This window comes from Neomonachus schauinslandi, chromosome 5 (genome assembly GCF_002201575.2).
Source record: "Neomonachus schauinslandi chromosome 5, ASM220157v2, whole genome shotgun sequence".
NCBI lineage: Eukaryota > Metazoa > Chordata > Mammalia > Carnivora > Phocidae > Neomonachus > Neomonachus schauinslandi.
Genome location: NC_058407.1, coordinates 133,762,145 through 133,785,801, shown reverse-complemented (window position 1 = coordinate 133,785,801; position 23,657 = coordinate 133,762,145). Strand labels below are relative to the sequence as shown.

At 43.2% G+C, this 23,657-nt stretch overlaps 1 non-coding gene across 1 annotated transcript; it reads right to left on the bottom strand.

The window, feature by feature from the left end:
* Positions 1-22,351: 22,351 nt before the first annotated feature.
* On the bottom strand, positions 22,352-22,458 carry LOC123324926. Its single transcript, XR_006540104.1, has one exon. It is a non-coding gene; the product is annotated as a U6 spliceosomal RNA (small nuclear RNA).
* Positions 22,459-23,657: the final 1,199 nt, after the last annotated feature.

The following is a 23,657-nucleotide window of genomic DNA, read 5'->3' as shown; positions in this document are numbered from 1 at the left end:
CAGTGATGTTGAGCATCTTTTCATGTGTCTGTTAGCCATCTGTATATCCTCTTTAGAGAAATGTCTGTTCATGTCTTCTGCCCATTTTTTAATGACATTATTTATTGTTTGGGTGTTGAGTTGTATAAGTTCTTTATATATTTTGGATACTATTCTTTATCAGATATGTCATTTGCAAATATCTTCTCCCATTCGGAAAGTTGTCTTTTAGTTTCATTGACTGTTTCCTTCACTGTGCAGAAGCTTTTTATTTTTGCATAGACCCAATAGTTATTTTTGCTGTTTCCCTTGCCTCAGGAGACAGCTAGAAAGAGGTTGCTATGGCCAATGCCAGAGAAGTTACTGCCTGTGTTCTCTTCTAGGATTTTGATGGTTTCAGATCTCACATTTAAGTCTTTAATCCATTTGAGTTCATTTTTGTGTATGGTGAAAGAGAGTGATCTGGTTTCATTCTTTTGCATGTGGCTGTCCAGTTTTCCCCACACTGTTTGTTGAAGAGACTGTCTTTTTCCCATTGCATATTCTTTCCTGCTTTGGTGAAGATTAATTGACCATATAATTGTGGGTTTATTTCTGGGTTTTCTATTCTGTTCTATTGATCTATGTGTCCATTTTTATGCCCAAACAGTCCAACACTGTTGTGATCACTACAGCTTTGTAATATAACTTGAAGTCCAGAACTGTGATGTTTTCAGCTTTTCTTTTCTTTTTCAAGATTGTTTTGGGTATTTGAGGTCTTTTGTGGTTCCATACAAATTTTAGGATTATTGGTTCTAGTTCTACTTTCAGGAACTTTTTACAAGTGTAGTAAATTCGAGAAAAAAATAGTAGAAAAATTTGTAAAAAAAAAAAGGTTTGTTGACTTTTGTTCACTATTGAAATGACATTTAGGAACAGAAGTTTTTGTTTGTTTGGTTGGTTTTAGATTTTATTTATTTATTTGAGAGAGACAGAGAGAGAGCATGAGCAGAGAGAGGGAGAAGCAGACTCCCCACCAAGCAGGGAGCCTGATACAGGACCTGATCCCAGGACCCTGAGATCATGACCTGAGCTGAAGGTAGATGCTCAACTGACTGAGCCTCCCAGGCACTCCCTGAACAGAAATTTCTAAAAGGGAAATATAAATTTCATAATTTGTTGCTACCACTTGACACCATAAAGATAAGTGAAAATGAAATCAAGTGACCTGCAGATAGTGTCCACTGGGGTTGTCCATCAGTAGCTGTTTTACCTTTTCAGTGTACATCACTTCCTTTGGACAGTTTACCCATTCCCCCATTCCTGCTTTCTCCCTTTGTTTTATCTCATTTCTTACCTTGCTATCATTCCCTCCTTCTCTTTTTTCTCTCTTTTCCTTCTCTTCAAAGCCTTAGGATTGATGAAACCACCCCAACTGGAACCTAGAGAGGTGTTGCACTGGGGTGGTGTAAATAGGTAGGTGGGACCACATCTTTTCCTGTTGAATCTGAAAGGGTTGACGTCTCACTCATAACCAACAGAAAATGCAGAAATGATGCTATGTGGCATCTGGGGCTAGCACAGAAAAGATAAGGAAGTTTCCACCTGCTCTCTGGAATATTTGCATTGAGAGACCACATGGGGAGACCCTGAGCTACATGAAGAGGGGTGGAAAGGGGAAGATACAGAGACAGAGACAGACTAGGGAGGGGTCTGGCCAGCCCTGATGTTCCATCAGCTCTTCTGGCTCCATCCTCGATCTGACTGCTGCCACAGGAGAGACCTTGAGCTAGAAATACCCAACCAAGCCTTTTCCAAATTTGTGACCCAAAAAATAAGTGAGCAAGATGAAATGTTCACTTTCAGCCCCTGAGTATTGGGGTAATATGGTACACGGAAGTGGATAACCAGAAAAATGAGTTTGACAAATTGGCTAGGAATCAAGAAGCTTGAGGACCTGGGTGTGGTTTTTCTGATACCACTTGGTGTAGGATACTTTTCTTGCCAAGAGTTTTATTTCTTGTCTAGAAGCAGATCAAAAAATTCATTGTTATATCTTCTTACAAGATTGTCATAATTTACCTCAAAGGAGATAATGTACCTTTGAGAAAAGTAAAAATTGTTAGGTAATACAATGGTATTATTGGTATTATTATTCTTTAGCACTTTTTTTTTAATTTCAAGTTTTTATTTAAATTCTAGTTAGTTAACATATGTGGTGAAATTGGTTTCAGGTATAGAATTTAGTGATTCATCACTTACATATAATACTCAGTGCTCATCACAACAAGTTCTCTCCGTAATACCCATCACACATCTAGCCCATCCCCCACCCACCTTCCTCCATCAACCCTCAGTTTGTTCTCTATATTTAAGAGTCTCTTATGGTTTGTTTCCCTCTCTCTTTTTTCTTTTCCTTTCCCCCCTCCAATATGTTCATCTGTTTTGCTTCTTAAATTCCACATTCATATGAGTGAAATCATATGGTATTTGTCTTTCTCTGACTGACTTATTTTGCTTAGCATAATACCCTTTAGCTCCATCCATGTCGAATACAATGGTATTATAAATTTCTATAGAAGAAAAAATGGAGTGAAATAGAAGTTTATCTATAGCTATATTGCCATTGACTCCTGTTATTAGCATTACCAGTATTTCCGAGAAGCAGTGAAATGGCTCTCTAGCCAGCCTGTCTGGTTTTTGTCCTGGCTGTGTGGTTTATTAGCATGTGATGGTGGGCAAATTACCCAATACATCAGTTATATGATAAACACCAACTATTAATGTTGTTCCTCCTATAAGGTTTTCAGCAATTATCCCTTCCCTGCCCTCACATCCTACTGTTTGACTATCGTTGTCTTTTTTGTCTGTTAATGCATGGCTTAGACATCTTACTTTGGGTGACAGGCCCAGGGTGGACACCCCCACCCCCAAGACCCCACTTGTACATGACTTGTGCTGTGCTGACTCCTCTACACACCTGTTCTGATGTTTTGTCCGTGGTTGACTTTCCTGTCACCCTGGCTAGAGTCTGACCCTCAGGGAGAAAGCATGTCCTGTCTTTGTTTCCATTTGCCAGAATCTAGTGCAAGTAAGGCATAGAGAAGGAAAAAATGGGTGAATCAGTATATGAGTGAATTATGCATTTGCTTTAAGCCACAAATAATGCAAATTTGGAAAGTGCTGGAGGAAAGGTGCTTCTAAAACTGCGTGTCGGGGCACCTGGGTGGCTCAGTTGGTTAAGCGACTGCCTTCAGCTCAGGTCATGATCCCAGGGTCCTGGGATCGAGCCCCGCATCGGGCTCCCTGCTCGGTGGGGAGCCTGCTTCTCCCTCTCCCACTCCCCCTGCTTGTGTTCCCTCTCTAGCTGTCCCTCTCTCTCTCTCTCTCTCTCTGTCAATTAAATAAATAAATAAAATCTTTAAAAAAAATAAATAAATATAACTACGTGTCATGTAAATGATCCTTTTCTGATGAGTAATGTGGCAGTTGGCTTGATTTACTGTAGGTCTAAAAAAGAAGTGGTAAGGATCCGGAATTTCAGTGGAGTTCTGTGGCATCTTTCGAGCCTTCCTTGTCTCTAGGTAGAAGAAATTTGGTAATTTAAATTTTCTGTGTTTTGTGAAAGGGAATCTGTGCATTTTCCATGCAGCTAGAGAAACTTCAGACCTCTGCAAAGACAATGTTGTCATATCTTATGAATATTTTTCTAAAGGGATGTAACCACACTGGTGAAGACCACTGTCTCTTCTGCCTCCAGTGTCTCCTGTTGTAGCTTTGTGGTGTCAGCTGGTGGTGAGAGGCTAAAGGAATTTTTGAGACTGGGCTAAAGGTAAGTTAAGTTGGGAATATGCCATTTTAATAGCAATTTGGAAAGCCATTTTAGAATGTTTCAATGAAGCAAGAAATTCCCAACTTCTGGTTTTGTGAATCTAAAATCTGTGAATCTGTGTACCTTTTCTAGTCATCTAGTCAAAGGGACTGGGGTGGGGGGATTGAGACAAAAATCAATAGAATATTAAACAAAAACAATAAATACGAGCAGTGACATCAGTGGAGATGATTCTCATGCTGAGAAGTAGGTTGTATAACATTTTTTTGTCATATGGAAACAGAAATGTACTAAAAGGAGGAGGTAAGTTTCTAACAGAAGTATCAGGTAGTGATTTACAATCAGTTACTCTGCAGGAAAACATAAGATGCCATTTTTAGAGTTTATTCTATAAACTCTAAAAGGAAGTTGATAGAGGTTTCTCAAGTTTGACAAGAAATCTAAAACATTTCCTGATATCATCAACAAAGAGTTGTGAAGCTGGAAGGGATTCTTCCAGGTATGACTGATAAAAAACAAAAAACAAAAACAAAACTGGTCTTGTTTTGCTGAAGAGAAGACCGAATTATCCTTCCACTTCTGGAGGATGATGTCACAAAACCATTGCCAATGACGAGGCAGTCAAAGAATAGGGAGGGGAAAATGTATGGAAGTGTGTTAGATATGTTGGGTAGCTAATTAATCCAATATTATGTGTTCTCCTGGAATTGTGATGATCATGGTATTTGTCAGTATTACAACATCTATCATTTATTTCATTTTGTTTTTCCAAATACATCCTGACTTTTGATATCTGTATTTTGTATTCTTGTCTATAAAATGGACCCCTAAACTGTATGGACATCAGGGCCCACAAAGCCCACACATGCCCCCATCTAACTGTTGTACCTGTATGTCCTATTTTACACTTCTGAGGTCTGCACTTTCCATGCATTGTCTCATATCTACAAACTTGAGTGACTTCACATCACTACATAGTCTCTAGTTAATTGATTGTTAATTTTAATTTAAACCCCTGTGAAAAATCTTTCATCTCTCTTCCAAAGGAGATTTCCATTTTTATTAGTGTTGACTAAATTTCCTTTAGAAGATAGCAGTGATTGAGGAAGAAAAGAAGAAAATGTTACATATAGAAATTGGGTTGGCATGTACTTAAAATGATGCGTATACTATGGGAACTTGAATATTGACTCAACTGGATGGCCAATAGGCTAACAAAAAATTCAAGTTACAGAACGTGCTATTGTTTTGCCTATCAGCCTGCTTAGCAGCCAACAGCTCGGTACACTTGAGGCAATGAGTCCTGGATTTGGGAAGCCTAGAAGATTTTTGTAAAGACCAATTTTCCTCAGGAATGGGGTTTAAATTTTGGTAGGAAAAAAGTGGCGAGATTTGAAATGATTTTGTAGGCACTCATCTCTTCATAGGGTTAGGGTACAAATTCCTGAAGAACAAGGTGGGTGTTGCTGGTGAACCCGTTCCCATTTTGGAAGCAAACAAACCAACAGGTGTCTGTATGATCAATAGAGTTTTAACACTGGTGGATGTTTGTCTTGAAAGAGGAGAACTATGTTAAACCATTTGCTCAAGCACTTTCTAGAGAAAAGATGGCTTACTCACATTAGGGAATGTAAACATCACTTACATTCAGAGGGTCAATTGAACTAGACTCTTGCATGACGTCTTCTCCTTTGCCCCCAACTTTCCTTCACCTACTGTAACATGGAATCAGATTGCCCTTCCCTCCTCTGGAATTGCTTTCTTCCTTTATCTCGTGTTTGTCAAGCCTTTCCCACCTACCCTGCCATCATTCCCCATGGTCTTAAATACCATATAAGATTGACAGTCCTTCCATTTTTGTCAGTACCCAAATGTGCCCTGAATTCCAATTTGGTATATTTAGCTACTTACCTTCAAGTTCATGTGTCAATAGCAAACTCTGGATTTTATTTCACCACCCCCAACCTGCTGGTTGGATGTCTTGGACTTTGTGGCTTATTGTCTACTCTTGAGTTGGATGGCATCAAAATCTTGAACAGATGGTCCCACTGTTTTAGAATTAATTCATAGCAATGCACAGTAGCTTTACTTTTCATTGCCGTTTTGTTGTGTTGTTGTTTCTTTTCTTTTTTTTTTTTTTTCAATTTGAGAATGTATTCAGATACTCCAAGCATATGTTGAGACTAGTGGAACACTTCTCTGGGTTTAGGAATCTGTATATTGTAAAATCATCATAAGCTCCAGTTTATCCAACAAGCCATGAGTGCCTTCAGTGACTTTCTGAAGTGGAAACACACTTTCCAGTCAGTGTTGGCAAAGGGCAGGGGCCATTAGGGGTCACTGGGCAAGGAGAAGGAGGGCCTGAGCCTTTTCTAAAAACCCTCTTCGTGGAAAGTCCCTTCTCTTGTTATTTCCCCTGATTCCTCTCTATGGTGCATAGCAAAACAGAAGTAGAAAGAAATTCTTAAATGACAGCAATATCATGCTGCTTCAGACACCTTTGTAATGACAGCTCCCTGGTCTCCAGTTAACTTCTGAGTATTTAAAAGACAGGGAGGGATTTCTGCTACTTTAAAGTAATTAATAACTCTTCACCATAAATACTTTTCTCCTGGATTTCTTAGCAGTGGATGAATGGGCTCCAGCCTTTGATTCAGCTTTTACTGACGATTCAGGCTTAGTAGAAAATAGTTTTTAAAGAACACTGAATTAAAATATCATGTGACTCATGAGCAGAAATAGGGGATTTTAATAGAGGGGAAAATGTCAGAGAAGGACAGAATCTCCGTGGCCCAGTATGATTGGTGAAGGATTTTCCCATAGAAGTGGAATTAGAGTTGGGTCTGGATGGAGGGCAGAGGAGATGGATTTCTAGAGAGAAGAGAAAACCATTCTCGGGGAAGTACAAATGTGCGCAGAGCCACCAGACAGGTCAAGCTGCTGGCATTCGCGGACAGCACCATGATCTATGTGGCAGGGTTTGTGTGGGTGCTGGCAGGGCCCGAGACTGTTGGGTCACAAAGATGAGCCCAGTTTAGAAGGAGTTACATCATTTGTTAACTCAATAAATATTTGTTAAGTGGTGGCTACATGACAGCTATTGGGGGTGTAGTGGCAGGCAAGTCGGATGAAGTCCCTGCCTTCATATATAATATTGGAAGCACCGCGTGTCACTGAAAATGCACACAGCCCGATCAGTAAATAACAGGGTATGGAGGGAGAGAGGTGAGCATACCTAAGAGGAGAGGCAGGGGGATTCTCTGAGGAGGTGACCTCTCTGTTTGTATTTTATGGGGCTCTATAGGTGTCAAGGGGTGTGGGGATTGTAGGGCCCAGATGGAAGCAGGAATTCTAGCTCTGAACCACCCCTGCAGAAGTTAAGTCAGAGATGGCACAGGCTTGTCCCCGAATGGTGGCCCTAGGCAGTGAGAAATATTCCCATTCCACAGACACATAGAAGATTGTCTTGATGGTTCTCGCCAATGAGTGTGGAGTCTGAGAAGTGGCCACCCTCAAAGCTGGCTGGTTTTCTTCCCTGAACAGGTGGGCGCAGGTGTGCTACTTGTCGAGATGAGAAGACTGAGAAGTGGCATTATTTTGCAGATATGAAAAGTTCAAGTTACAGGCCCATGATCTTTTAACTCCCTGTGAGATATCTGAGCAAAGATGACATGCATTTGGATACAAGTAAATAAAGCATGTTGAGTGTTAGGTGAAAGTAAGACCCATGTGACAAATGGACTGGAACTCCGACCAAAAACTGAAGTTAGAAGTCATCTGTTCAGCACCATCCGATTAAAGTATGGTTGAGGAATGTATATTAGTTTCCTACCCTATGTGAAACATCATCTTAGGCACGGTGGGAATCAACCAGGCACCTCTGCAAGTCATCCTGGGAGGGGCACAGGTGAAAACAGTCCTGTGGGTCATTGTATGGAGTGTGGTCTCAGTTTAGGAATTTCTGCCATATTTGAAGAATGATATTATTTACCTAAATATTCAGAGATCTACCAGGATGTCACCACTGGGAGTTCCACAGTGACTCATGAAGACTGGAGCTAAAGGTCAATTATTCTTCCAGGTCTAGCTGCCTTTCTCTCTACCTGCCTAGAATCTGTGTCATCATGGAAAACAAGTTCCTAAGGAATGTATGAGTCACGACCTGCAACGGCATTCAAACTGAGTCCAGGAGAGACAGAATGGAAGGGTCTGGCCCCATGTGCAGCATGTGGAAGTGTGGGGACCAGAAGAGCACCTCCACAAGGTACTGGGTGATGGCAGCATTTTCATGCAAGAAAATACTCCTCCCGTGGTAGCTGAGAGGACAGCGCAAGACCACAAGCAAACCCAGCACCATCCATTTCCAGGGAGAGTGTGGATGCTTTGTTCCTTCACAACTTTGATCACCAGAACATGTATTCAGTTTGTGTGATTTTTGCTTGGAAAGAACTGAGTGGTTGGCAACAAAAACAACATTATAAGGGAAGTACTTGTAAAGCTCCTAAGTGATTCCCTTAGGGCATGGACACCCAGAGCAATGGTCTGTTCTCTGAACCTCATCTGTTCCAGGCATCCTTGGCTGGTTGGTCTGGTCACACAATCCACTGCAAGACGTGGGTCTCTCAGTATTTCCCCAAAAGGAAGGCTGGTGTGTGTGTGTGTGTGTGTGTGTGTGTTTTAAACACAAATGTGTCCAAACTAAGTACTGCTTATGTCAATCAGGGTTCTGGAAGGACACAAAATTCAGGCTAGATGATTCAAATGAAGAGATCTTAATGAAGAAACTACTCACATTGTATTTCTTAAACTTACATATATTACATGTAAATAATAGCTCAATAAAGCCAGGGAAAGAAAGAAGTGTCTTCGTGGGAGGCAGATTTCTAAACAGCCACAAGAATTATTGTCCACATACACCTCTGTAACTCTTTCCCCTGCTGGGTGGGCTGCATTTAGTGACGGGCTTCCAACCAACAGAACACAGCAAAGGTGTTGAGGTCTCATTTCCATGATTAGGTCACAAAAGATGGGGCTTTGGTTTTGCTGGTATCTCCCTTGCCTTCTTGCATTGAAGCTTTGATGAAGCAAGCCCCCATGATGGAGGGACCCACTTGGCAAGGACCTGAGGGCAGCCTCCCACAGCCAGACTTCGAGGAATAGAGTTATACCAACAACCACTTGGTCACGGTCCTTTCCCTGGCTGGGCTTCCTGGTGACCACAGCCTGGCCACCACTGGGCTGCAGGCTGATGAGACTCCATTCTAGAGGGTCCAGCTAAGCTGCACCTGGACCCCTGACCCAAAGAAGCTGTGAGATAATAAATGTGCGCTGTCCCAAGCCACTAAATCTTGGTGTAATTTGTTATGCAGCAATAAATCATTAATAATTCCAGGTCTATTGGGGGCATACTTTAAAAAAAAGATTTATTTATTTATTTTAGAGGGGGAGGAGGAGAGGGAGAGGGAGAGAGGACTCCGATCTGAGCATGGAGCCTGATTTGGGGATCAATCTCATGACTCTGAGATCACAAGCTGAGCCAAAACCAAGAGTTGGATGCTTAACTGACTGAACTACTCAGGTGCCTCTTGGGGGCATACTTATATTTACAATCAACTTATAGAACATTTCCATGATCCACTAGAATTCCACCCTGCCCCTTTCCCCAGCCCCTGGTAACTATGACTCAATGATGATTGAGTTTAAGGATAGTCATCTAGATTTATAATCTAAGATTTTACTTCTGCATTAATTTTACTATCATGATTACAGTGTAGAGTGCTGATCTCCATCTCTTTCATTTGCCTTTTGATGAATGAGTGTAAAAAGTTTTCTTCTGTACCATTAGGGACAGGACATGAAAAGTTCTGAACTGGGGCACCTGGGTGGCTCAGTCGTTGAGTGTCTGCCTTCGGCTCAGGTCATGATCCCAGGGTCCTGGGGTCGAGCCCCGCCTTGGGCTCCCTGCTCCGCGGGAAGCCTGCTTCTCCCTCTCCCACTTCCCCTGCTTGTGTTCCCTCTCTTGCTGTCTCTCTCTCTCTGTCAAATAAATAAATAAAATCTTAAAAAAAAAAAAAAGAAAAGTTCTGAACTCCCATTGTCGCCCCCAAGTCTCTAAATCTTCACTGAAGGTTGTGCAGTCCTTCGGGCAGGGCAAGAAGAAAACAGAAAGCTGAGGATGTTTCACAATTGCTTCATCTTTCAGGTCCTTCTATCACCCTCTGGTTCTCATTATTTGGTCTTTTTTTTAGCACTGCTGGGAATAATTGATGGGTAAGGATGAGAGATGATGATACAATTTCTGGGATTATAAGTAGCAAAACATTTCAAGATGCAGGAAAAATAAGATCACTTAGACTCATAATGTGCCTTATGGTGATGATGAACTTATGGGAGAATCCAATGGACCTGTATGGTAATTAAAAGATTAAACGTCTTATTCTATTTTTAAAAATAAGTGTATTTTATCTTTGGTTTTTGGAAGACCTGTAAGAGAGGATAAAAGTCATGAAATGCCATTTAAACCACTTTTAAAACCTCAGACGCTAAAACAGGGTCCAATAATGCCTGGTGCTGAATGTGAATGAGGCAGGGTGAGACCTGAGGCCAGAGGTGGTAGCGAGCCATTTCCACCCTGTGAGAGAGGGACAAAAAGAAGAGCTCAGTATAGAGAAGGAGCCCAGCAAGAGGCAGAACCATGGAGAAAAGGCCACTGGAATCAGTGAATTTAGGAGGAGCCCGGTTGTTGCCACGGGCGTCATGTCAAAGCAGGGGAGAGACACTGATGCCTCCTTGCTCACACTCAGCCATCAGCGATGCGTTCCCTTAGCCAGACCAAGCCAACTGGCACCTTTCAGGGCTCTAAGGGCAGACAGGCAGAGGATGGGTCTAGGCAGCCGTGTGAAAAAAGAACCTTCACATGCTTCTAGTGACTTCTTTGAAATCTGTCTTGGATGGTTTTCCTCTTTAGCACATGTGAATATACCTCATTCTTCTAAATTGCTCTAAGACACAAAGCATAGATGAACCATACCAGGGAGGACCTTATAAAGCAGGTGGCACTTCCTCTGAGGCTTGAAGGATTTTAGTACATGTTTCTCTGTATAGAGCAGAAATGGCAGTCCAAAGTGTAATGAGCTAAGTAAGGGAAAGGCTCATTATCTGAGAGGCTTCTCTGGTGGCTGGCATAAAATAGATACTCAATAAATACTTACATTAAATTGAGCTTGTTGAGGAAGAGAATTAATCAACCAAATCTGCATTTTTTATTGTTGTTTCATTAAATACATTTCTTTAGCTGTATGTTAACAGTAAAGAAATTTGGAGATCTGAAGCAATAATCTAGATAATTTTAAGACTGATAACCTGCTATTTAGGAAGTCGTTCTTTTAGGTCTAAATGAGCTATGTTGAGTAGAGTCAATTAGATCATTGCTCAAGTCCACATACTATGCCATTTGGCATGTTCTATCTTTTTGTTTAAAATGGTAATTAGTGGGGCGCCTGGGTGGCTCAGTTGGTTAAGCGACTGCCTTCAGCTCAGGTCGTGATCCTGGAGTCCCGGGATCGAGTCCCGCATCGGGCTCCCTGCTCAGCAGGGAGTCTGCTTCTCCCTCTGACCCTCCTCCCTCTCATGCTCTCTGTCTCTCATTCTCTCTCTCGCAAATAAATAAAATCTTAAAAAAAAATGGTAATTAGTTTGTCTTTGAAAGACCAGCTTGACTTAAAATTGTAGTCTTCATATAGAAGTATTAATATTAATTTTTCACACTCACAGAAATGATCTCCAGAACATTAACTACAATAGTTGTATAATTATGCTTTCTTTTAGATAACTCTGCAGCGATTTCTTCTTTCATCTTTGACTTCATCCATAACAGGAAAATGTTGTGGGAGAATGCATGGGGGGTACTTTCACTATTGGCATAATTTTTCCTGCCTGCTTTTTGTCAACTGCATATAAAACTGTAGAAGAAAAAATATGCTTCAATATACAGTTTTCATTGTGCTTTAGATACTTCTAATATCCCTTACTAAATGCCATAATTCCACATATGCAGCTTGTCACCTGGCATATGTAGACACGGAATTATTTGGGACATTATCATGTAGTTACATCAAAATGCTGAGCAGAGAAAAAATGGCATTTGATATCCACCCAGGGTTTAGACAAGAAATTTTTGTTTGATGTGAAGGCATTAATAATTTGATCACAGAGGAACATTTTTCAGTAGTGCTCGCAGATTGCTGGTAAAAGATGATTCTTCCCTTGTGGACACGCTTTATATCACACACCCTCCAGTTGCTGATGGAATCTCACACGAACTGTGTGGGGCAGGCACTTTATCTGCTCAGGGAGGGAGGACACACTCAAGCGATAAGGAGCCTGTGTGTCTTTGGGGATCTGAAACAAGTTGTTTCAAACCTCAGGCAGTTGAAGTTCATACTGACATGGCTTGAAAGACCTTGGGGGTGACCACCATACAACTACCTGAATCCATTTCTCTCCTGGTTCAGTTTCAAAATCAAGACTTAAAAACAGTTTTGTGGGGTATGGGCTTACACCTGTATACCAATGTTCAAAATGAGCTCTTGACTTTGAAGGTCTAATCTTTTGTCATTCAGGGAACATGAGTTCCCCACTTGGCCCAACACCTCCAAATCAGAGCTCATCGTTGTCTTCTCCTCTGTTTATCCGGTGGGAGTTATAGGAAGGGATGGCAGAAGACAGGAGGGGCAGGTTTTATAGACGATGTAATGGGTTTTGGGTGCCTCCTCTCTCTTGGCCAACTATGAACACTATCTGAAATTTTAGGAGACGAGATACAGTAAGCCATTACATGTCCCAGTTCCTAAGAAGGCACATCCTTCTTTCCTTAAGGGAGAGTACAAACATAGGTAGGGACCTCTGTTACTGTCTCTGTTTTCCCTACTGACTCTGCATGGTTTCCAATTAGCTGGAGATGAGATCTGGAGCTGGATTTTCAGTAGTCTGATGGCTGCATTCACAGAGGTAGTAGGTATGACATGGTGGACGATGGGGATGAAGGGCCTGCCAGTGGGTTCTTCTTAATAGGGAGTTTTCTGTGCTTCCTCCTTAGTTCCTCACCTTCACAGCCCAGACTCAAAACTGTCTCTGGGACTTGTCTCAAGCTGCTGTCAGCTGCAGGAAGGAGGGTGTTCTTACCCCCCAGTCATATGCCCTGGCAGACTGTCATTTGAGTCCTTTTTGTGCAGGAAAATGAGATCAGTTCATTCTCTCCTGCTCCTCCTCCCAAATCAAGGCCCAACTTACCAGCCTGCAGCACGGAGTTCTCAAGAGGGTGGGGAGAAAGGACAGGTCTCCCTACTCCTCCACACCAGCGGCAGCCCCAGCAGGGTAAGGGGGGAGTCTCGTGGGGTTACCGCTGCCCTCCTGCTCCAAACTTCCTGAACATTTGTCTGCCCTCACACGACTGACTTCATTTCCATCATCTGTGAAAATGTCTGTGTCCCCTACCAGACAGGCACAACTGCCAACTTAAGGATTTTGCATTATTTACCTTTGTATCGCCAGCCCTAACATACTGCCTGCCATTTAGTAGTTAGAGGACACATGTTCTGGAGAAAAAAAAAAATTGACACATGATAAAATATAATTTTTACCATAGAATGAACACAAGTGTACTCTGGATGAAAGGCAAACAGTCAAAATCCAAGAAAAGAAAGCATTTGTTAGGTGGTAAATACTGAAAGAGTAGAGATACCCCAGTTTTTCTAGAGAAAACGGCAAAAACACGGATTGACCAGGAGGCCCAGAGAGCGAAGGCCAGGCGGCTGGAAGTCATGGAGGGAAGCTTGTTCACTCCTCCTCCCTGCACAGGGAGCTGAGTGGGAGGAAAGGGAAGAACATAAAGCCGGAGTGGAACATAAGGAAGAATCTCGTAGAGTGGTGTGGGCCAAGAGGTCGGCCAGTGAGTTCCTGAAGGGTGGGAGCTTGCGCCAAACTGTAATTCCCAGTTTACTCATGCACTTGAATTCTATGATTGTGTGTCCTAGATAAGAGTTCCGTACAGAGCAGACGGAAGAGTGATAATTAGTAGTCTCTGTATTAACTAACATTTATTGAGTATCTATTATGAGTCTGGCCTCAACTCGGTTAATCCAGTCCTCATGACACCCACTCTGGGGTGGGCTCTTGTTATTAACCTCATTAATGGGGTTAACCCCACAGATGGGCTACTTGAGGAACAGCAAGGTCAAGTCACCAGCCCAAGATTATCATAGGAATTACATGGGATTCTGAAACCGGGCGTGAGGATACAGGTAGAGCAGAGAAGGAAACAAAAGCTGGTCATGAATCACTTGGTGTGGCCAGATGTGCATTGACCCGTCTGCCTAAGTGTGGCTCCTAAATGTAGGCACTCGCAGTGACCCACTCCTTCCCGATCAAATCAGAAGAGTAAGTATCAGATAGTATTATTTCATAATCAAAATATTTCATCAGAGTGCCTGCTGGTAGCAGATATCTAAAGGTCTCCCTTGTCCAAGATCAAACATCCACTAGCTCATTTCATTCAGTTTTCTCATTTGTTATGTCGAGATCATAATGGCGTCTCCCTCCGAGGAATGATGAATGATGTTGCATAACGAGTGAATAGCAGCGTCTCTGCCATACTATCTGCTCAATAAATGTCAGCTGTTATTATCCGTGGCAAATTAGTGAGTGTATTCTGTACTGTCAGTATGTTCTTAGGCTCTCATCTAACTGTATTACGTCCTTAAGAGAAAAGTTGCCAAATACATTTTGCACTACTTTGTGTTGCATCAACAAACCACCGATAAGGCTTATTTGCTTCTGGTATAAAACAAAGACCCGCCTCAGAGGCAAATACTACTGTAGTATACAGGCCACCATTCAGATGGTGTTAGATTCATCTGAAAGCTCTTCTGGAAAGCCATGCTGGAAATAATCAGATGTTATGGGTCTGTCACGTAATCCTGGTCCAAGAGCCTAATGAGAATCAGCTCCAAGGAGGGAGAAATGTCTCTGGTATCCAGTTTCAGTGGGAAGGACCACGATGTGCTCTGCATCTAGGGCCCCTTCCACAGCCACAACGCAGGGCACTGTTGCTACCCACGGTGAGGAAGCAGAGCCTCAGTGGGGTGAACATGCTCAGGATCCATCCGCCACACGGCCATGAGAGGGCAGGACTTGAGACCCCCCACAGCCCAGGCTCGGAGCCCAGAGTCCTTCTGCAATGCCCCTCTGTTGGCCGCAAGCTTGTAGGTGATGGGCGGGAGCAGCGTGCGGGGTTGTTAGGTCTCTGCCAGCTCTGCTAGGAGCTTCCAGGAACGTGCATTCTTCTTTAGTGACACTTTGTTGAGAAGATGTGTTGCTTTCTCTTCTTTACTTGGCAGGTTTCGAATACCCACGGTAGCTTTAACTACACAAAGATGTTTTCAAGAGTTCGAGGAAACCTTTTCATAAACAGCAGTCTTTGGGAAATTGCGGATTGGAGGCCCTCCTTCAGGCCTCCAGAGAGCAAGCGGGTTGCCCTGTAGCCACACAAGCCACCTCAGCCTCGAGTGTAGGTCAGGAGGCCTCTCTCCTGAGTAGTTCTGGGGAGAGTTCACGGACGTGTGAGCTCAGTCCTAAGCCCGTTGGCTGCCCCCTGGAATACCATCATTCCCCTTGACCTGCACACGTTTGGTTTCATCTTCAACAGGAGAAAATCCTGGAAATCCGGCATTGTTTGGCCCCTTTTCTCACTAACCGATCCAGGCTTTTCAGAAATCGCTCTGCTTCATTCTAAACAGGAAGTTTCTGCAGGCAGTTGTACAAATGACATGGCTTTGTGTGGGATGTCACCTATTGTTACTGGAACAAAGACATTCTGAAATAAGGACAAAGCCTTCAAATCCGCCAGGGTCCCGGACCCTTCAATAGCCTTGCATTGTGTCTGGAGGGTGATTGAGTGAATTGGGTCACTCCAAGAATATACCTAAGCTTCTGAAACTCTGCTATTATTAGGGTTGCAAATAGCATTTCCAGTAGCTGTTCTAGCTGCTCTGCATATATGCAAAGCAGGGCCTTTCTAAATAGCTGTGGTTACCTGCATGGGTATAAAGAAATGGGGAAAAAATGTCTGTGGATCGAGCCATAACTCAATCCTTCCACTCTTAACGTGTTAGGAATAGCAAAATATTTATTAACCGCGAGTGCAATTAAAGTTTCTCTTTTGAAACACTGGGCACGAGTCACGTGGTTCTCCAGCTTTTAAGGCCTATGTCTGTAGAGTGTAGATGTTTTATATGATGTTAAAAGAAAGCCTTCGTCACCGGAGGCTAACAGGAGAGAGAAATTCAGCTCCCAGTTAGCGGCAACTATCCAATCCATGGCTTGCACCAATCCGTGGCTTCTCATCTCAAAGAATTCTGAGTGTGGGTTTTGGTATAATGAACTGTGTTTATAAAATGAAACTTATTCCCCTTGAAACAGGATTGCATTTAGCAGTGTTTTTCTTTATCTTAATAGCGAAATTGGTAAAACATTTTCAAAAATGTTATCTGAGACTATGTATACAACAAAAATAATGAGATCATTATACATTCCCTTCCCTTTTTCCCTCTGTATGAAACAGCTCGCTCAGCTAGATTTTGCACACGAGCATGCCCTCCTCCTGCAATCAACCTCCCCCCCCACGCCCCTTGGTATCTGTGTCACATCTGTAGCAATGTGTGTGACTTATTTGTGGGGCTGCCGGTGCCTTGACAGTCAAGCAAGTGCCACAGAGGAAATCTCCCTTTAATCTTTTAAATCCTATTTTTAACCAACACTGCTGGAGATTCCTTCCTTCTGTCTTTCCCTCTTATCGAGAGAAGATCTGCCTTTTCTCTACTAACATAATACTCTGCATTGGAGCCCACACATTCCCGTGTCATTTGCTGCCTTATGAGAGCCCTTCTGCTTTTGTCTACAACTCGATCCCACCCAAAGGATGTTTCCTAGCAGGCTCCAAATTGATATCATCTTCTGGCATTGCTCTAGACAGGGATACATCGGGGCTAGGTAGAAAATGTCCCGATCTCTGCGGAGCAAACTCACCCATCCCTGTGTTCAGATGAACAACCACTTGAACCAGGCACCTGAAATTCTAGGAGTTGTGAGTACAGGTACATAGATGTCACCTGCGGTTAACAGTCAAAGTGGTAGCTTCACTCTAGAAATGCAGGGATCTCCTCCGCTATTTTGCTGTTAAAAAGCAAACTGCTAAGATTATCAGTCTGACTGGGTATTTACCCCAAAGATACAAAAGTAGGGATCCGAAAGGGTACGTGCACCCCGATGTTTATAGCAGCAATGTCCGCAATAGCCAAACTGTGGAAAGAGCCAAGATGTCCATCGACAGATGATGGATAAAGAAGATGTGGTATATATATACAATGGAATATTATGCAGCCATCAAAAGGAATGAGATCTTGCCATTTGCAACGACGTAGATGGAACTGGAGGGTATTATGCTGAGCGAAATAAGTCAAACAGAGAAAGACATGTATCATATGATCTCACTGATATGAGGAATTCTTAATCGCAGGAACAAACTGAGGGTTGCTGGAGTCAGGGGTGGGGTGGGAGGGATGGGGTGACTGGGTAAGAGACACTGGGGAGGGTATGTGCTCTGGTAAGTGCTGTGAACTGTGCAAGACTGTTAAATCTCAGATCTGTACCTCTGAAACAAATAATGCAATATATGTTAAGGAAAAAAAAAAGAAGAAGAAGAAGGTAGCGGGAGGGGAAGAATGAAGCAGGGGAAATTGGAGGGGTAGACGAACCATGAGAGACGATGGACTCTGAAAAACAAACTGAGGGTTCTAGAGGGGAGGGGGGTGGGAGGATGGGTTAGCCTGGTGATGGGTATTGAGGAGGGCATGTTCGGCATGGAGCACTGGATGTTATGCACAAACAATGAATCATGGAACACTACATCTAAAACTAATGATGTAATGTATGGGGATTAACATAAGAATAAAAAAAAAAGACTACCAGTCTGATTAAAAAATTAACACTATAGGGACACCTGTGACACAGTCAGTTGAGCATCTGACTCTTGGTTTCAGCTCAGGCCATGATCTCAGTGTCATGAGATCGAGCCCTGCGTCTGTCTCCACGCTCAGCGGGGAGTCTGCTTGGGATTCTCTCTCTCCCTCTGCCCCTCCCCCCTCTCTAAAATAAATAAATAAATCTTTAAAAACATTAATACTATAATAATGCACATTGACTTCTTAACAAATCAGTGTGCTTCTGGTGCTTCAATTAAACTGAATAATTACTTAATTAGAAGACCCCTACAAAAACTCAAAGGTATTCCAAAAATAGGGTATTAATTTTCTGTGTGATGAATTTAAGAAGGATAAATGGGTAGTAAACCATTTGCATGATTGGTATTGACCCTTCATAAAAGCAACCTGTGTTTTTTGTTTTCATGTGATTTCTACAACATACGGTTTGAATCATAGGGCACTTATAAGGAATTTTCAAGTTGTGTGTGACAGGAATGCAGCTCAGTGTAGATGAAACAAAAGGGAAACATATGGGCCCAGGGGACTCGAAGCTCTGGGAGTGACTGGTCTTTGGGTACAGCCAGACACAGGAGCTCAATGATATTACTGGAACTTTGTTTCATGCAATTCTGCTTCATATAATACTAGCTTCGTTTGAGACACGTTTTCTCAATCGGGTGGAAAGGAAGGTCTCCTTGGGATTTTGGGATCTCAGAAAAAGATACTTCCTGCTTCCTAACTGATACCTACCCATCTTAGGGCTCATGTTGGTCCAGTGAGGGTTGAATGCTGATTTGGGGATGAATGAGTGTGACTTGAATGGCCAGCCTGGATCACAGGCTTATCCTTATGACTAAGGGAAGTTGTCCCTCCTTGGATTGCAGCAAACAGGGGAGAGCCGTGTCACACACACTGACTTGCTTTTAAAGGTGAAGGACTTTAGGACCAAGGAGAACATATGGTTACTGCTTGTACCATACTTACCTGGCACTTTGAAGATCATGGAACTTGGTGTTCATCTTAGCTCTGCTCTTTATTTATGAGAAAGTCTTAGAATTGATGTTTTAAAACATGTTGCAGCCTGGACAGTGCAGACTCTGTACAGTCTATATGGTAGGGACAGCCCCTGGCCCCAACCTTGTTGTGTTTATGTTTATTAAGGATTTTACAGTGAGTGCTGCCACCTTAGGATCTTTTGGTCTTATCTAAAGTAGAGAGAAGCTGATCGAATTGGCCAGGACCCAGAATACCCAATTTCTCGATCATTTGGTAGGTTCTTGAGGGGTATATGGAAAGAGGATCCTCCAGAAATGTGTTCTTTTTGTTTCTGGTTGGAGCTTTGGACTGAAGCTCTCTTGATGTGCTGTCTTGGGACCCATGTGAAATGTAAAGACTCCTTGGCACCCCTCCCTAGACCCATGTTCTATTCTTGGTCTGTGGGTGTAGGAACCTGACATCAGTAACCTCCCATGAGGCACAGAAAGGAAAAGCATTTGTCCCATATAGGCGTCTTGGTCTCCTTGGGCCAAAGGTTCAAAATCTTGTATCATCCCGTCTCTAGTTACATCCTTTTACTTAACGATCCAATGTCATTGTTCCTCTTCCTTGTGAGGTAGACAAGTAGAGATAGATGACTAAGTCCTCTCTAGAGCTTGGACCGAGCTACTAATAGAACCCGAGTCAGGCATGGTGAAGGCTGGAGGGTGGACATGGAGAGCGGTAAAAGCAGACGGGATTTAAGGAGTGCACCTGTCTCCAACATCAGTGAGACTGGTTGGTTGTCTGCAAAAGCGATGGCTCAGCTCCTCTGACTCGGCCAAACAAGCCATCCAGGGGCCTGCCTTTGGGTGGTAACACTGTCCCTTCTGACTTGTGGGTCAGAGTGAAAGCAATGACGTAGGATCAGTTCCCAGTATACAAATCAATTGTGCACTAAAGGTTAATTTAGAAATATGTTTATGTTCCTGGGGAAAAAAAAACATGTCCCACATTCCAAAGTTATAAATGGTGTGTAGGTTCCTAGGCCACCATTTATGATAGAATTATCATCCACAGTGTTGAATATTGTTGTGAATATTATTGTGAATATATGGTATTTCTTCTGGGTATGATTTAAAGACTACGTACAAAGATGTGATGTGTTTTGTTTGATGTTACATCAGATGGAGCAAAGCCTCCTCTCTGTGGCTCACTCCCTCTGCTGAATTAGCCTTTCACTGGTGCAATCTCTGTCAGAGCCTTTGTGTTACACATGTGAAGGGCCTTTAGCTTCAGAGTCTGGTAGAGAAATCTATCCAGCCCCTTCCAGGTACCCAACATAAATAGGGGTCACAGAAAACTCTGGAGCGAAAGGAGTTATAAATATCTGGGTGTGGAGTGGCATGGAGCTCACACAGAGAAACCGGAAGAGTTTCTAGAATGTGCAATCTAGGTGAGCTCCACGCTTGAGGACTCACACAACAGCAGACGAGCCGTTAGCAAACTGAAGTTGAGGGATGTTCCCATAATTGCTTCAAATATCATATCAGTGTTTTCTAAGAAATAACATATTACCAAAACAGCCAAACTTCCAACGTCCTTCCATTGCATCTTAAATTATTCCCTTGTATGGACCTTCATTTTGAGAAAGGACGTGGTGTCATAGGACGTGTTTTGGGGATTGGACACAGAAGAAAAGTCTCAAGATTCTTCAGTGCTGGGAGTCTTGATACAGCATCCAGTGAGCAGGTGTTTCTCAACAAGATGAATTCCTCATTAAACACCCCCAAACACGTCAACAACATCTTTTTCCCTATGTGAGTGTCTCTGGGACCTCACTTTTTATTTTTTTAAAGATATTATTTATTTATTTGAGAGAGAGAGCAGAGCAAGAGAGAGAGAGATAAAGAGAGCGCACGGGTGGGGAGAAGGGGCAGAGGAAGAAGGACAAGCGGACTCCCTGCTGAGCAGGGAGCCCCACCGACGGGGGGCTCGATCCCAGGACCCTGAGACCACACCCTGAGCCAAAGGCAGACGCTTAACTGACTAAACCACCCAGGTGTCCCCAGACCACACTTTTAAACAGGACTGTGGGTGAGAAGGAAACTTAGCTGGAAAAGCCTCACGGCTATGTCCCCAGGCCAGCAGTTGCAGCAGGCTCCCTGACCTGGCGGTTCACTTGGCCTCCTGTTTTCCTTCATACATTTGTAAAGTGGTAGGTGTGCCGAATGAGAGCAGAAATGATTATAAGCTTCGGAGCATTTAGCACACAAACTATAAAATTACTGGGTAATAAAGGTGCTGGAAACCTATTAAAGTGATTTGCCCTCCCTGTGATTCTCATAAGCAGCGGGTTCGGACTAATTACACTGAAAACTCCGAGCGTGTGTCATGGTCCCCTGGAGAGGACTCAAGGCCTCTGCTTCCAACTCAGGCTGTCATGAAGGAAGTCTGCTCTTCACAGAACAAAATGTTTTCCAGTTAGTGGAAATAATAGTGATGCCAATCTAGAAAGTGTAAGCAAGGTGTTAAAATGCTGGTGTAAACTTTTAGAAACGTAGAGAATGTGTGAGATCAAAGTAAGTTCTCTGCCTTGATATATTTATCTAGCGATCGAAGTCCAAAAAATGCCATTAGGTAGTTATTTTAAAATAAATTGCTTTCATTTTTAATATAGAGATATGTAAGGAGAAAAGCGGGCATCGACTCTACCACCAAGACATTTTTAACAATGAGAAGTGAATGACCTGCACATGGAACATTAAAGCAAAACAGACAGCTATAAAATAAAATAAACTCTTCTCTTTATTTAATTTTCTCCACCCCAAAAAAGTAACAGCTGTTTACCCTATACTCCTTCTTTATTATCTTTCCAGAAAGATAATGCACACACTTGCTCACATATGCACACACACACTCAATGCAATATTTAAATCCAGCAGCGCTTGACTGTGACTGCCCATCCACAGAGAGCTTGCTGGGTCTCCGCCATCCCATGCCCTGCTGAGGGACCCTTAACTATGGCCACCGTAACCCATCAGGTGCATTTTGGCTTTGGGTTCCTTTTAGCCACTTACTTGCAATTTAACAGAATTTTGTCTTACTTGAGCCCTGACTCCTTTGTGCTTTTTTAATGAGTCTCTTATTCTGCTCAGAGACTAAAGCAGTTCTATGAAAAGTCTAAGAGAAACCACCAAAGTAAACAACAACAAAGAAAAGCATTGCTAAATACATATTTATATCATTTATTTATTTATTTATTTATTTATTTATTTATTTATTTATTAAAGAATGCACGTCCACGTGGTGGCACAGTGGACAGGGGGCACCTGAGTGGCCAGTGCGAGAGACGGAATCCCAGGTCCCCAAAGGGAAGGGCCAGCCTCGCAGGGCGCCGGGGGCCGCCCCCCGTTTTGGCTGCAGCTAGGGCACGGCGCTGCGTCATCCCGCCCTTGTGCCGGCATCGCCGGGACCGGTCCTCCGCGGAGTAAAAGCGTCCATGTGCGGAGCCTCAGTTTCCCCACCCGCGGATGTCAGAGAAGAGCAAAATATGGAACGCTTCACGAATTTGCGTGTCATCCTTGTGCAGGGGCCATGCTAATCTTCTCTGTATCATTCCAATTTTAGTATATGTGCTGCTGAAGCGAGCACTATATCTTTTAATACTTAAATTATTTCTCTGATAAACTAAAATCTTGGTGGCACCTGGATTCCATATGCATCGTTACAGACATCCACACACTGAAGAGCTAATTCATGGTGGTGCTGCGAATGTGATTTATCTGTCGACTGACTTCTGGTCGCTCTACTCTGGGTGATGCAAAGATGTCACTCTGACCACAGAAAAGGATACTGGCAGAAAAATAGCAGCCATATATTATCAATATAACAAAGGCCTAGCTAGCTGTCAAAATAAAGGGCTTTCTGTAGCCTGTAGATTTCTAAATAAATATAGAAATGCCTGCTTCCTCCCAGTGCCTTCACCAGAGAGACTGTGGTAGGATACGAAGTAGCTGGACCAGAGGGAAGGAAGAGGGGGAGAGGGGGTCAGAGCGAGCAGAGAAGGCATATTTTTAAAATCCTATATTCCCTTTTTGCCTCTTCTTAGATTTCAGAATACTGGTAACGCTTGAGCCCTGCTAGACTCGACAGTGAGGCTTGGATGTGCTTGAGCTCTCTAGGAGGGGTTACATGAACTCTGAATTCCTTCTTGGGGCAGGAAAAATGTATTCACTTCATCCCAGAGAGGATGAGCTTTTCCCACACTCCATCCTGTCTTCCTCAGCAGACTTTGGGAGGCACGGTAAGGGATGGGCTGAGTGGGTCTTTGCTCCCAGGGGATCCACACTCCAGGAGGAAAAGGTGCATGAACCATGACCTGTACCCAAGAAGGAAGAGTTCAGCGACAGTAAGAGGGACATGGGCGCTACCATAGAGGGAGATCCTTGGGGACTGTAGGCAGATGGTCCTTGCAGAGGAAGCTCGGGAAAGACTTCTGTGAATCTACAGCTCTTGGAGCCAGGGAAAGGTGGCAGACTTCGAGGGGAGCCGAACACACAGTGAATCCAAGGCTGGCTGGGCGTCACAAGGGGTGCATCTGCTGGGTGACTGCATTTACTTGTAGACGCCCTTCCATGACTCGCAGAGTGCATTTCTGTAGAAAATGTAGTCACACCATCAACCTTATTCATGCCTCTGTTCCATTTTGCTGTCAGGAAGAGGGATGATGAGCTGGTTGCCTGCCTCAAGCATCCTCACTTTTAGCTGTGACAGGTGGCCCCCCAGCCGTTCCTTGTGCATCAGAACAGAGTGCAGGGAAAGTCTGATGCCAGACAGAGAGGCCCCCCCAG